Consider the following 13,588-nt stretch of genomic DNA (forward strand, 5'->3'; position numbering starts at 1 on the left):
CTTCTTGGAAACCAGTGAGCATCTAAGGAGGCAGTGTTGCTTGGGCCCTTTTGGCTTATACTCAGAGAAGATAATGTGGGAAAGGTAAGGTGAGGTCAACGTGGAAAAGAAAGCAAGAGGAAGATGCTTATTAGGAGGGCTTGATAATATTTATGGTAGTTCTTCCAAAGGGAAACTCCTGTAAGTAACTGGAAATACAGGACTGGATTTCTCATCTTTGTCTCATAGTTGTGATGTTTTGGTTTAGTATTCTGGTTATTACACCTGCAACAGATATTCCCTACCACCAGGGGGCGACAGAGTCAGGCCTTGATAGGGAGGTTTTCAGATGTTTGGGACTGGTGTTGGTGAGGTTTTCCAAGTCAAAAATTTTGTAAACTGACAAACTGTTTAATGTCCTATCTACCATCTAGATAACCTTTTAGAAAAAGTTTAATTGATTTCACCCCTTCTCAATATCCACAGGTTTAGGGAATTGATTTATATGTTAGATTCCCAAAGGAGGCAATAAAGCAAATGAAATGGAAGGAATTAATAGGATTTGTATCTAGTTTCTATGTACCCTACATTATAATCCATGTCCAGTTTTCAGATAATTTTCTCTGTTGTCATTGTTATCCTGCCAGCAATGACTTCGGTTGTAAGAATAATTTTTATTCCTCTCACAATTCACTGATTGAGATTTCCCATGGCAGAGTTATCACTGTGAGAAGGAATATCATCAAATTAGAAGAAAAGAATAACAAGGCTCTTTGAAGTCTTCAGGGGAAGGTCAGTGGCAATTTGGATAGTAGTAGTTGGCAGAATACAGGTCCAGCGGCTCTGTCTTCTTTATACTTTATGATATCATGTTCCAAAGAACATGAAGTTTTCAGTTTATTTTTTGGGAAAAATTATATAAATCCAAGATCATTATTTTTGACACTTCATATTAATAGGTAATGCGTTACGTTTACATTAGAACTAAAAATGATGTAACCTAGTTTTAAAAAGCAAAACACTTGCAATTAGCATATCAAAATACCCCTGTCACAGGAAGAGTATGCTGTTTATTGCTCTAAATTATTCAGAAATTTTCACACAATTTGCTCTAAACATCTGACTGATAGAAAAGTCCAGAACTAGTAGTTGGCGTTGATATACTAAATTTTATCTTTTTTTCTTTTTTCTATTTGTGTTTGTGGAGGTTATAATAAAGAACGAGTGAACTAAGGTATCAGAATACTATATTCTTGAATATTATCAAAACTATTATGGAGAACTATTATATGATTGTCAGTATCAGGAATTACTGAGGTTGCAGTATTGGCCAAAATCTCTGACCTCTCAAGTTACTGACAATATGATTGGTGAGTTAAGATTGATTAACACAAGGCAAAGGAAAGGGAGAATAGTGTGCTTTGAGCAATAAGAATTATGCATGTGGGGCTGGGGATGTGGCTCAAGTGGTAATGCGCTCGCCTCCATGCTCCGGGCGCTGGGTTCGATCCTCAGCACCACATACAAATAAAATAAAGATGTTGTATCCACCGAAAACTGAAAAATAAATATTCAAAAATTAAAAAAAAAGAATTATGCACGTACAAAGAGGTGAAAAATTAATGAAGCCTGCATTTCAGCAGAAGATCCTTCAGGAAGTGTACATAATAGTCGGGACTTTTTGGCAGGGTGAGAGTGCTGGGGTTGCACCTAGGGCTCCTGCACAAGGCAAGCGCTCAAAAACTGAGCTATACAGTCCACTCCCAATTAGGATGTATGGTATTTCTATTTTCCAACATCAACTTTTCCATCTCATTAAGCAGTCTGTTTTTCTTTCTTTGCTCCATCCAAGCCCTTGCAACTGTACTTTACACATAGTAGGCACTCCACAAATATTTGTTGCTTGATCAAATAATTTTGTGACAAGTAAGAGCAAACAAAAGACATATATTCTGGTTTTCTGTCAAATACATAGTTGTCTTGACAGAAGCTCTGTGTTGACCATGATAGAGTACCTTATCAAAGCTCACAGTGCCAATCTGAAAGTAAAGCTTACAGATCTGCTTCTTGAAAAGTCTAGTGCCTAGTGCTATCCTCTCCCAGCTTTGAAGAATGAAGGTCAAAATTAAATGTTTATTGGATTTTGGGAATAATTTTTGATAACTGGTCTGATCAATTAGTCATGATCTGTAATATCAAGGTTCTATAAAGCCAATAGCTAACTTTTCAGCAGAAATATTTTTATGATATTTGGTATATCCAAAATCTCTTGTAAACATTTAAATAATGTAAATTTACTCTCTTTCTTAGGAGCAGTATTTAAGTTGTATCTACTTTATGCCAAAGAAAAGCAAGAATCTTTTATCTTCATCTCCTTATTTTAAGGAACTGTTGTTAGTTAGATATGCTCCTCTAAATTTTTATCCTCCAAATAAATGAAAGACATTGAATGATATTGTTGCGATAGTGTTAAGCAATTACATAATTTTATTAGGACACAGACATAATTAGAAAATGGCACATCATCAAGTGCAGGGATAAAATGACATCCATTAATCAAATAAAAGCCTTGGCTGAACTTCTTGTAGGTGAATTATCTCTACTACAAAGTTGCATTGTGATGTATATGCAAATTGAAAACAATATTATAATTTAGGATTACAGCTGCTAAAATCAGACTTGCATATGAAACAATTACTTTGGGAACTGCAAAAGCTTTTCAAAACTGAAATAATGAACATGTATTTTCTAAATGATGAATTAGGCTCACAAGTTCATAAATGAGTGGTCTTCTAAACGAGATGTAAACTACTCAAATCAACAATTAACAAACAATTAGTCATATGTTATTTTCCATCTTTCCGTATTTATACCCACCAAATGATCTGCACATTCAAGAGAGTAATATCTTCTAGCTGGTTAACCAGCACTCTTGAAATAGATCTTTTACTGGAAAAAACAGAAACTAGGTCAGGTGCTGTGGCATGCTCATAATCCCAGCTACTTGGGAAACTGAAACACATGGATAGCAAGTTTGAGGGTGGCCTGGGTAATTTAGTGAGACCCTGTCTCAAAATAAAATTTTTAAAAGAAGAGCTGGTCATGTATTTCAGTGGTAGATTGCTTGCCTAGCATGTGCAAACCTCTGGATTCAATCCCCAACATTGGGCGGGGGCGGGGGGGGGGGGGAGCCATGTAAATTGGTGCACACCCAGTGACTCCATAGACTGAAATAGGCGGATTGGAAGTTCGAAGCCAGCCTCAGCACTTAGTGAGACCTTGTCTTAAAATAAAAAATAAAAAGGGTTGGGGATGGAGTTCAGTGGTAAAACACCCCTGGGTTAAAACAAGGGTTGATTCATAGTTTTTTCCTCTAATTTAATTTACCACTGTTCTATACTTTTAGGCAGGAAATATCTTCTTCTTTTTTTTTTTTTTTCTTTTTTTTTTTTTTGAGTCACAGATAAGCCAATGCACTTTAATTCCTGGAATAAACTCTTTTTCAACTTTAAAATTGGGTAAGCCTTATTTTAAAATTGTGTTCTTCCTCCTAGTTTTTTTTTGTTGTTGTTGTTGTTGTTTGTTTTGTTTTTTAACTTTTAACCAAGAAGGGACTAGAATATCCCCTGTAGTTCTCTTATTTCTGAGAAAGTTTTGATATTCTATTCTTTTCTGTTTCAAGTATCTAAGAAAAGTCCCAAACTTAACTTTGGGAAAACATCCTTCATCATATAGGAGGGCAGGAAAGATAGAAATGGAAACATTTTATAAATTTATATTCATAAAATTTTAAAGTTTGAAAGAATCAAGCATTTGCAGGAATGCGAACCAACTGTATCTCTTTATACGTTGTAGGCAGAAGTTCAAAGTTGCCCAACTACTTGGAAAAATGTTGGCATTATCTCCTGAAATTGAATTCATAATGCATATACAATGTATTATTTTATTTTTAATATTTAAATAATGAAGTATTATATCAAGGGAGTCATGGGTGGTGAGATACTAATGGTAATTCACATACCATTCTGTGCACTTGAGGCCAGACCCTAAGAATTTAAAGGCAACCAGTCACCCAAGTAGGCATCATTTAGCAAAGTAGTATGCAGGGCTAAGGCGGAAGTAGAGAGGCATAAAAAAAGGCTTGTTTCGTTGGGAAAACTGTTCTATTAGAATAGTGTTTGGTTCATACAATTTTCAGTGAATATTTGCTGACCTAATGAAGCAAAAAAAAAAAAAAATGGAGAAAAAAGTAATAATTATTTGAGAGTGCCTGCTTGAGGTGGCAGAGGCTCAGTCATAACCAAGAGAAAATAATGGGAGGTGCATCAAATGGCTAGTTTTCCCGTTTGTCCAGTCAAGAATGTGAGTTCTTTCCAAACACACAGGAAAGATGTGTCATCACCTTTCACATAATTCAAGGACAGTGATCTAAAAATTCTTGTCAGGAAATGTTAGCCAATTCTAAATAGTACTTCCACATTTCAGCCCATTTAAACAATTAGGTATAAAGCAACTTTTCTTTTGTAAAGAGGGAATTATAAGGAGAGTAGAAATGTGTGGACTTATTAACTAAAAAATGATTAAAAAAAACAAAACTTAACCATGTTCCTCACAAATGGTAATTTGAAAAAGAGAAAGTGAATTGCCTGTGGCAAGTAAGGAGATGTTCAGTTGTGACAGTTGTGATTCTTCATTAAGCAATACTTAATGTTAGACACTGGCAGAAGGAGCTCTGCAGGGTTTTCTTCTAATTCTCACAACAATCAATAAAGTAATACTGATCTCATTTGACATGAGCAAAGAGAGGCCAAAAGGGCTTGAGTGACTTTTCTAAGGTCCCACAACTACTCAGTGGCAGAGTCTGGATTCTGAACAGAGAGACCTGATTCTGAATCCATAGTACCTTTCCTTGAAGTTGACCCTCATGTGTAGCCACCATGATGAATGAATACAGCAAGGAATTCTGAGATGTTTGCAGGCTTCTCTCCACTCCCTCCCCCAAGCTTATTCCTCTGCATAGAGCAAGGGTCTCAACCCTAGCTCTGTTGCCTACAGCACTGGCAAGTGACCCATTGGGCTTCCACCTGACCAATTGGGCATCGAGCAGTGCAAAAGCAAATCCCTCCAAAAGCTGGGAGAGTCACACTGTGGGCTACTCCTGCATGCGGGTGGGTACATATCTCTTGGGTCCTGTGACCCTGCCTAAGAAAATTGAGGGGGTGGAGAAACAAATTAAATCAAGCAGCTCAGTTACTATTACTAGATAAAGATGACTATGTCCATCTCAGGCTAATAGCAAATACTCAATGTTATCCTTGCTATTACATTATTATCATCATTACTAGCTATGAAGCTCTTAGTTTACACTAATGCCTTTTAGACTCCGTGTTGTAGTCCATAAAAAACGTTTGATGCTTCTGGAATGATCTAATTTCATCATGGTGATTACAAGAAAATATAAACTCATTTAAATTTTCTGACAAATTGCTCATTAAATGTGAGGAGGATAGAGAAAGAAATGATTTTCTCCTTTTTGATATGATGAAAATAAGATTATAATTATCTTGCAAAAGTTGATTCATATATCTTATCTGATCTAGATTCCTGACAAATTAGCCTTCCTCACCTTCTTCATCCCCTATAAATAAACAGTAGGCTTAGATCTAGTGCTAACCAAATTCCCTTTCCAATTCTTACATCCAAGGACCATTCTTGAAGTAAATAAACTTCAAGATACCTTTGAATACTCAAGTCCCCACTAATCTCTCCTTTTAGCACATAGTTTGGTAATGATCAATTTCTCATTTTTAGTATTCATTTATTATCTTATTAACTAATGGGTAAATTCTTTGAAAGCAGACAGTCTATATTCTCATACATCTTAGCACTTAGTGCTGCACCTAGCTCAGTGTCTTGCATAAAGTAGCAGCTCAGTAAATCATTATTGATGGATAAATTCATGTTTGTTATCTAGGAAGTCAGTCATCAATTTTGTAACCAGAACTAGAGAAAAAGCTCTAGAAAATTGAATGCTATAGTTTTAGTATCATATAAAATAAAACAAGACATTGTTTTGCATGGTAAATAGAGATTAAAAACTCACTTAAAATCTAGAAAAGATTAATTTGTAAAATATGAAATCAATAATAAGTTGTCTAGGTAAAATAATAATGCTGAAAGGAGACTCACATTTTTCTTGTATTAACTTGCCTTCCTAGAAAATGGCTTTAAGGATCCTTTACCAGAAAGAATACAGGCTCTTAGGTCTAACCCCAGGTCATATTTATGTTCTGATAACTAAGTCAACATTGCAAATGATTGTACAACTTGCACCTTTAATAGTAAGATTATGATCTATTATTTTTGGACAATTAGATGAAGTGTATCAGTGAAAAATATATGTATAAATAATTAAACCCTTATTGATCAATATATAAAAACCCAGTAAATATGATACATTTTTCCTAACAATTGGCAAAGATAAACTTTAATGACTTTTATATCCAGTATCAGGATATATTTTTAAAATCATTGTTCTTTCATCTAAAACCTTTATTAGTACTATTGGATGAAGGACAAAAAGAATTTGAATGTCAAGTTCTTGGGTGATATAAAATGGGAGAAGAAAGGCCATATGCCTCCATATAAACCTCCTTGTCCTTGAAGTTCCAAGTCTAGCTTCCTTTTGAGATGAAAATAAATATCTTCTTCCTTAGAAATATGGCAAGGTAGGGTGCTCACATGACCTACTAACTGTGTGAGTAAATGTGGCATATGATAGTTTTATTATTTTACCTTTTTTTTAGTATAGAATAAATGCTATTTGAATATCCCCTCTCTCAGCCATACACACAAATATTCCACTGATAACAGCATGTTTTTTAAAACTTAATTTCTTAAAATAATAAACAGATTTTAAAAACTTAATTTCTTAAAATAATATAATCTTGGGGCTTGTCTCAGAGGTCCATGTGGGTAGGTGAGAATCTGTCAACATAATGTCTTTTTCTCAGCAATTTTCCTAAGGGCAACATGCTATTTTGTTTCCCTTGTAATTATTTTTGCCTATTTTTTTCCTCTGCTGATCTACTTTAATTTCATTTGAAACTTGGAGGATGGAAAAATGTGATTATTTAGATAATTTTGTAATATAAGCCATTTTTGCAATAAAGAGAATGAATTCTCTTTGCTATCAACATCTGCCGATCATTAAATGAAGTGTTATTTAGTATAGAATGTGATATTCAAAAGAAAGGCCATTTATCTAACAAATGCCTCTTCCCTTGTTGCATCTACCCTATTGCTAGCTTGCTGTATCTGTATCGCCTGTTTGTTTTTTTGTGGCTGTCAAGTTAGCAAATTTCTATGTGATGCAGATGGTGTAACTGCTATTGTTCAAGTACTTAAAATTCATTCTGCAGGATGTTTTTATCATTAAATGTCTCATTTAACCATATCAATAAATTGAATCTATGGATTATTCTGTCTAGGATGACTAAAACTTTGTTATATATCTGAACATAAAATCTATTTATTTATTTATTTGTTTATTTATTTATTTATTTTTGGTGCCAGGGATTGAATCCAGGTGTGCTTAACCACAGGGTATCACTAAGTTGCTTAGGGCCTTGCTAAATTGCTGAGGCTCACTTTGAACTTTCAAGCCTCCTGCCTCAGCCTCCCGAGCCACTGGGATTATAGGCATGTGCCACCGTGCCTGGCAAAATGTATATTTTGATATGAAAATTCTATCAAAAGAAACTCTCCTCCTCCCCCCAAGATGTGGTCTCACTAAGTTTCCCAGGCTGACCTCAAACTCCTGGGCTCAAGTGATTCTTCAGCCTTAGCGTATTGAGAAGCTGCAACTACAGGTGTGCTCCACCATCATTAAATCTTGGTAGAAAACAATGTTAAGATTTAGATCATTAAGATGTTCAAAGGGCGGGGCATGGTGGCACACACCTGTAATCCCAGACATTCTGGAGACTTAGACAGAAGGATTGCAAGTTCAAGGCCAGCCTGGGTAATTTAGTGATACCTTGTCTCAAATTAAAAAAAAGAAAAGAGCTAGGGGTATAGCTCAGTGGTAGAGCACCCCTAGGTTCAATCTGCAGCACTTGAAAGAAAGAAAGAAAAAAAAGACTTTCAAAAGCATTCTCATATAGCTAGATATAGATAATATGATGGTAGATAAATGGCATAGAATTTTAAGTCATTAATTATATATGAATTTATCATATACTTTAATTGTTTCCTTTGCTAATTCCTCCATAATTTATTTAAAAATAAATTAAAAATCATGATGCGTAATCCATACTTTTTTTAATAAGTTGTTTAAATTTAGATATATTTTTAAACTTCAAATTTGGGCCTGTATATCCATAGATCCTAATACCATTCCCCCCTCATCCATTCCACATAGAAAGCCATCAGATTTTATATTCTACCATTAGAAAGGAATTAGAGGCAAGGCCAATTTTTTTTTTTTTACTCTCAAGTATATTTTTGATATTGAAATGATTAAAGTTGGACCAACAAAATTTTACATTTGACTTTATCCTTACAGTTTTAAAAATAAGGCAATAATTGAATACTTTGCAGAAATATTCATAATAACTTTTAAAGAAACCATATGTTCATATAAGAATTTTATAAATAGAATTCCACAACTTGTCATGACTTTTTCATGCTTACTACCTTAGAAATAATCTTATTCAATACACAATTATAAACAATATCGTATAGCTGGACAATTGTATAATCAACAATGGAATGATTCCAATTTAACATGCGCTGAGAAAGTTCATTACTATAAGAGTGACCATATATTCCAGTTTTTCAAGAAAGGTCCCAGTTTATACTTACTGCACTATTATCAATAGTAATTACTTTGACTCTCACAAGTATCCTAATTCAGATGCTAATTTACATGCTAATTTTTATGCATCCGTATAAAAAGTAGTATATGCTGCCATATATAAATAAACTGTGAATAAATGACCCTTACCTGGAGGAATATGCAAAACATATTAATGACACTGCACACACGCACACACGATATCATTGCATTTAATCCCCCCCTTTTTGTAGCAAAACCCTAAATTTGTGGTATAGCCAGTAAGTACTGTCTGTGGGAATTCAGAAAAAAGATGAATGGGTGTGGACTAGTTAGGTAAGGCTAATTTAATGGAATCATTGTGCTATAGGGTGTTGTAGGCATGAAATCAAATGGACAAAGATACAGGGATTGAAATGAATATAATATAGTTTTAATTAATATAAAATATAGTCTACAGTTGATCAACCAACCGTGGAAAAGACTGAGTACTCAGAATGTATGGTTTCTTGTCCTGGCTTTGCCACTAGTTAACTTTATGTCATCAAGTACATTCTTCCTTCATCTGTAAAATGGGGGATTAGACTGGATTTATTCATTCATCTTTTTTTTCATGGTGAAACTACTTTGGGCAAGCACAACACTAAGAACTATATAAATGTTCTTTAAAGTTCCTTTCCCATTCTAACTTTTATGGCAGACACTTGTCACCTGTGTTTCCAGTTTCATAGTTATAAGTCAGTTTGGGATCATGTTCTTCTGTATTTAAGAACATGTCTTGCCGGGTATGGTGGTGCACGCCTGTAATCAAAGCAGCTTAGGAGGCTGAGGCAGGAGGATCATGAGTTCAAAGCCAGCCTCAGCAACAGTGAGATATTAAGCAAGTCAGTGAGACCCTGTCTCTAAATAAAATACAAAATAGGGCTGAGGATATGGCTCAGTGGTTCAATCCCTGGTATTCCCCCCCGCCAAAAAAAAGAAGAAGAACATGTCTTGCAGGTAAGTAACTGTAAAATAACAAATATTTATTGTCTTAAACTGAATGTTTTCATTCCAAGTACTCTTTTATTTCATAATTGGATTAGGAACATATTTTCATTCTCTGTCATAGTGATGCAACCCAGAATGGTAGGGGACTCTGTCATGAAAAGTTAGCATTGCATATTTTCATAGTGAAAGCTGCAGTTGTGCTACTAGTAACTGAGGTTACAGCCAACTCAGCTGGGAAGCATGAATGTCATGCAATGTTCTTCTTTGTCCCTTTTCACAACTGAGGGCATTTCCCTATTTGTTGGACCTCCCATCCCAGAAATCTTTGCTCTTACTCCCAATGATAATCACCTAACAGGAGAGATCATGCTCTCTGGAGTGGAGTGATAGCAACTGAGCAGCAAGGAACTCTACCAAGTCCAAGAAGTTGAGATGTCGTCTGTGAATCCAGCTGGTTCAAGGCTGCAGGCCCATTTCCCTTGACAGGTTTTTCTATTGCAGGGAGTGGGGAAAGTGGCCCTAAACCATCAAAATGGATTATACATCACTCTTGATGATATGCATGGACACGCCCCTCCATTAACTGGAGAAGTTGGAAATAAATCTAAGGAGCAGGAGACATTATTTTTACTTGTCTGATATTTATTATGTATTTTTAAATTGTGTTGTGAAAAAGTGGCTATATATTTATCCATAAATAAAACTAGAGGCTTCTTAATATAGTACATACAAAATACAGGATATTTAAATTGACTCTTTGTTCTTTTACCTTTGTTTTTCAAAGAATAAGAGACATTTTGAGGGGCATAGACAGAACAGAAGTGCCAGAATATATTGAATCCAGCCAGTAACCCATCTCTAACTAATGTTTACTTTCAATATTGATAGTGGTGGTCCTAGTGCTAGAAATAGGACATGGGGCGAAAGAATTCAGAATTTTATAAAGAACTGTAAAACTATAAGTAAGAAAAATAGGGTAATAGATGTTGAATCATAAATGATTGCTACAAGGGAAGCAAATGATGGAAATTTAAATCTGAGGATACTTATTTTATCCATATTATACTTTAATACACAGAACGCTTATAAACATTGCTATAAGAGTTTCTCCTTACATTTGGCATAGTTAGGCAAATGAAGTCCTTTGGGAAAATATTCAAAATCATTCACTAATTTAAAACAAAAGTGAGCTGGGCACAATGACACACCTTTAAAATCCCAGAGACTTGAGAGGCTGAGGCAGGAGGACAGCAAGTTTGAGGCCAGCCTCAGGAATTTAGAGAGACCCTGTCTCAAAATAAAAAATAAAAAGGACTGAGGATGTAGCTTAGAGTTAGAGCACTTGCCTAGCATGCACAAGCCCCTGACTTTAAAATAAACACATACACGTGAATTCTAAGTTATAAGAAATTTTTACTAGTTTTCCACATAGTCCTATCAAAATTTTTAAATTATCAGTTTTGTTTTTTTTTTTTTTTTTTTTTTTTTAGAAAAACTCCAGTACCTACATAAAGCTTAAATCAGAGATATGAACATCCGAAAATTAACTGATAGCAGCTAGAAATAGAGGTGTAAGTAAACGGCTGGGAATCTGTCTTTTCAAACACACAGCAAGAAAGTTACAAATCCATCTCTGTTTTTTCTGCCAGCTATATTAGAGCATTCTACCCTCTCAATTTATAGAGCACTTAAAACTTTGAAAACTTCTAACCAAATTGAGAGAAATAGGAAAAGGGAAAGCAACAAGCATATGGACCCAGTTGACAATGTGCTGAAATATTAAGTTGCAGAAATCTCTTAAGTATATGTGTAAAATAAAAACCAAATTGAAAGTAGATTATTTATTTTGAAAATGAGCTCAACTATTTCAGGGTCTGAAAGCAAATACAATTCAAATCTCTACTGTGTGTGTGTCTGTGTGTGTGTGTGTGTTTGTGTGTGTGCGCACGCACACGGTATGTGCGCTTAATGTTGTTCCGGCAAAATAAGAGCAAGATCCAAAATAAGAGTAAGATCCTAAGGATTGGTGACACCTTACTGAACTATCATCACAAGGGGTCTGGCATAGGAAAGAAAATTAAGATGCTAACTCATACTGGCATCTAAAAGGGGTCAGTCAGCCTTAGAAAACTCAAAGGACCCAGACATTGACCAAAGCACACTGTTTTAAAATTGTTTTTTAGTTGTAGATAGACATTATACCTTTGTTTTATTTATTTATTTCTATGTGGTGCTGAGGCTTGAACCCAGTGCCTCATACGTGCTAGGCAAGCGCTCTATCACTGAGCTACCACCCTAGTCCCTGCACTTGTTTTTCAAAAGGCAGTGGCTTTGGGTATTTTGCAGTTAAGAAAGCCAAGATTTCCTAATTACAAAAAGGAAGGAAATTGAATTGAGACCTGTAGTATGGTGGGTATTCCCTTTCTTCCTGAAAAGATACTTTTCTAAGACAGAAAGAATAGTAAAACATTATTTGCACCCATTGTGTTACGAGGAGCAACTAACTGGGACCAATAACAAAGTTATAGATAATTTTGCCTTTTTAATATAAAAAGAAATGACCAATTAAATGGAATGCTTCACTGATTTTTCCTAACAACCCTATACATAGAATTTTAGAAACAGGGATACTTTCTCAGAGGAGCAAATGTAAACCTACTGGTCTCCCAAATAATGCAGTGAAAACCAACCAAGGGACAACAAGAGTATAGTACAATATAGAAATTCACAAATTAAACACAGTGTCCATCAGTAGTGATCTTTTAAGTAGAGATTTACAACATCTGTCACTCTCCACATTTGAAATGCAGGGACATGAAATGTTACGTTACTAAGACCTTTAGGCTAGTAAACATATAGTTCAAGTATGTTGGCAATGGAATCATTGTACAACCTTACAAAGTGATCATTTGTAATATGTTTTTAACCATTAAGTAATGCTTTATTTGTCAATGGTTTCAGTAATAGTCTACAGGAAGAACAAATGTCCTTAATATTTGTGGTTTTGCTTTTGCTTGAGTAGCTCCATAAATGAACATTTGATTTGGTATATTTAGTATGAAAAGAAAAATAGCTTTTCTTGTTACAAAAAAAAAAAAATAGTTCCACAAATATTTTGATCAAACTTTCTTTGATTTCCATTTATGTGCTAAATCACGGGAAATAAACATTTCAAATACTGTTTATTGATGATTAAATTGTAAATATCGTTAAATTCTATTGACAATTTCTTGAGGAATTTGGGTTTTAAAGGAAAAATCATATCATGATCATGGTATGGACATGTTGATTAGGCAATTGTTGGTCTTCTCCAGAAGGTTATATTCTGCCATAATACTAGGTGTCCTGGTTTGTTCGGGTAATGTTTTCAATCTAAAAATCTAGGAGGCAGGTGCTCACTTGTCCTCCTCCATGCTTGGAAAATACAGGGAGGAGGCCATAGTGGCAACTGTCACCATGATTGATTTCGTTGGGATAGAAGATTGATCAGCTGGTTGTAATCAATCTCACAACAGTGAAACTGACACCCTTAAACTCCTCAAGGCAGAACAAAAGAGTACTGTTTTGAAATTTAAAGATTCATGAAATACAAGATACTTATATCATTTGTTCTAACAACACAATGATCTTTAAGCCATGTGTTGTTCAATGATGATAATGTCATAGCGATAAAATGTAAATTCCAAAGATAAAAATACATAGTGATAAAAGGACTGACATTCTTTGTTTTAATTTTGTATCTAATCTTGTATAATGTAACATGAAAATTTTTTGTAAGAGTAT

The 13,588-nt window shown here is 34.7% G+C and overlaps 1 non-coding gene across 1 annotated transcript; it reads left to right on the forward strand.

Moving 5' to 3' along the window:
- The first annotated feature begins 5,031 nt into the window (after positions 1-5,031).
- On the forward strand, positions 5,032-5,159 carry LOC143639581 (small nucleolar RNA SNORA35). Its single transcript, XR_013154728.1, has one exon. It is a non-coding gene; the product is annotated as a small nucleolar RNA SNORA35 (small nucleolar RNA).
- Positions 5,160-13,588: the final 8,429 nt, after the last annotated feature.

Source organism: Callospermophilus lateralis, chromosome X, assembly GCF_048772815.1.
Source record: "Callospermophilus lateralis isolate mCalLat2 chromosome X, mCalLat2.hap1, whole genome shotgun sequence".
NCBI lineage: Eukaryota > Metazoa > Chordata > Mammalia > Rodentia > Sciuridae > Callospermophilus > Callospermophilus lateralis.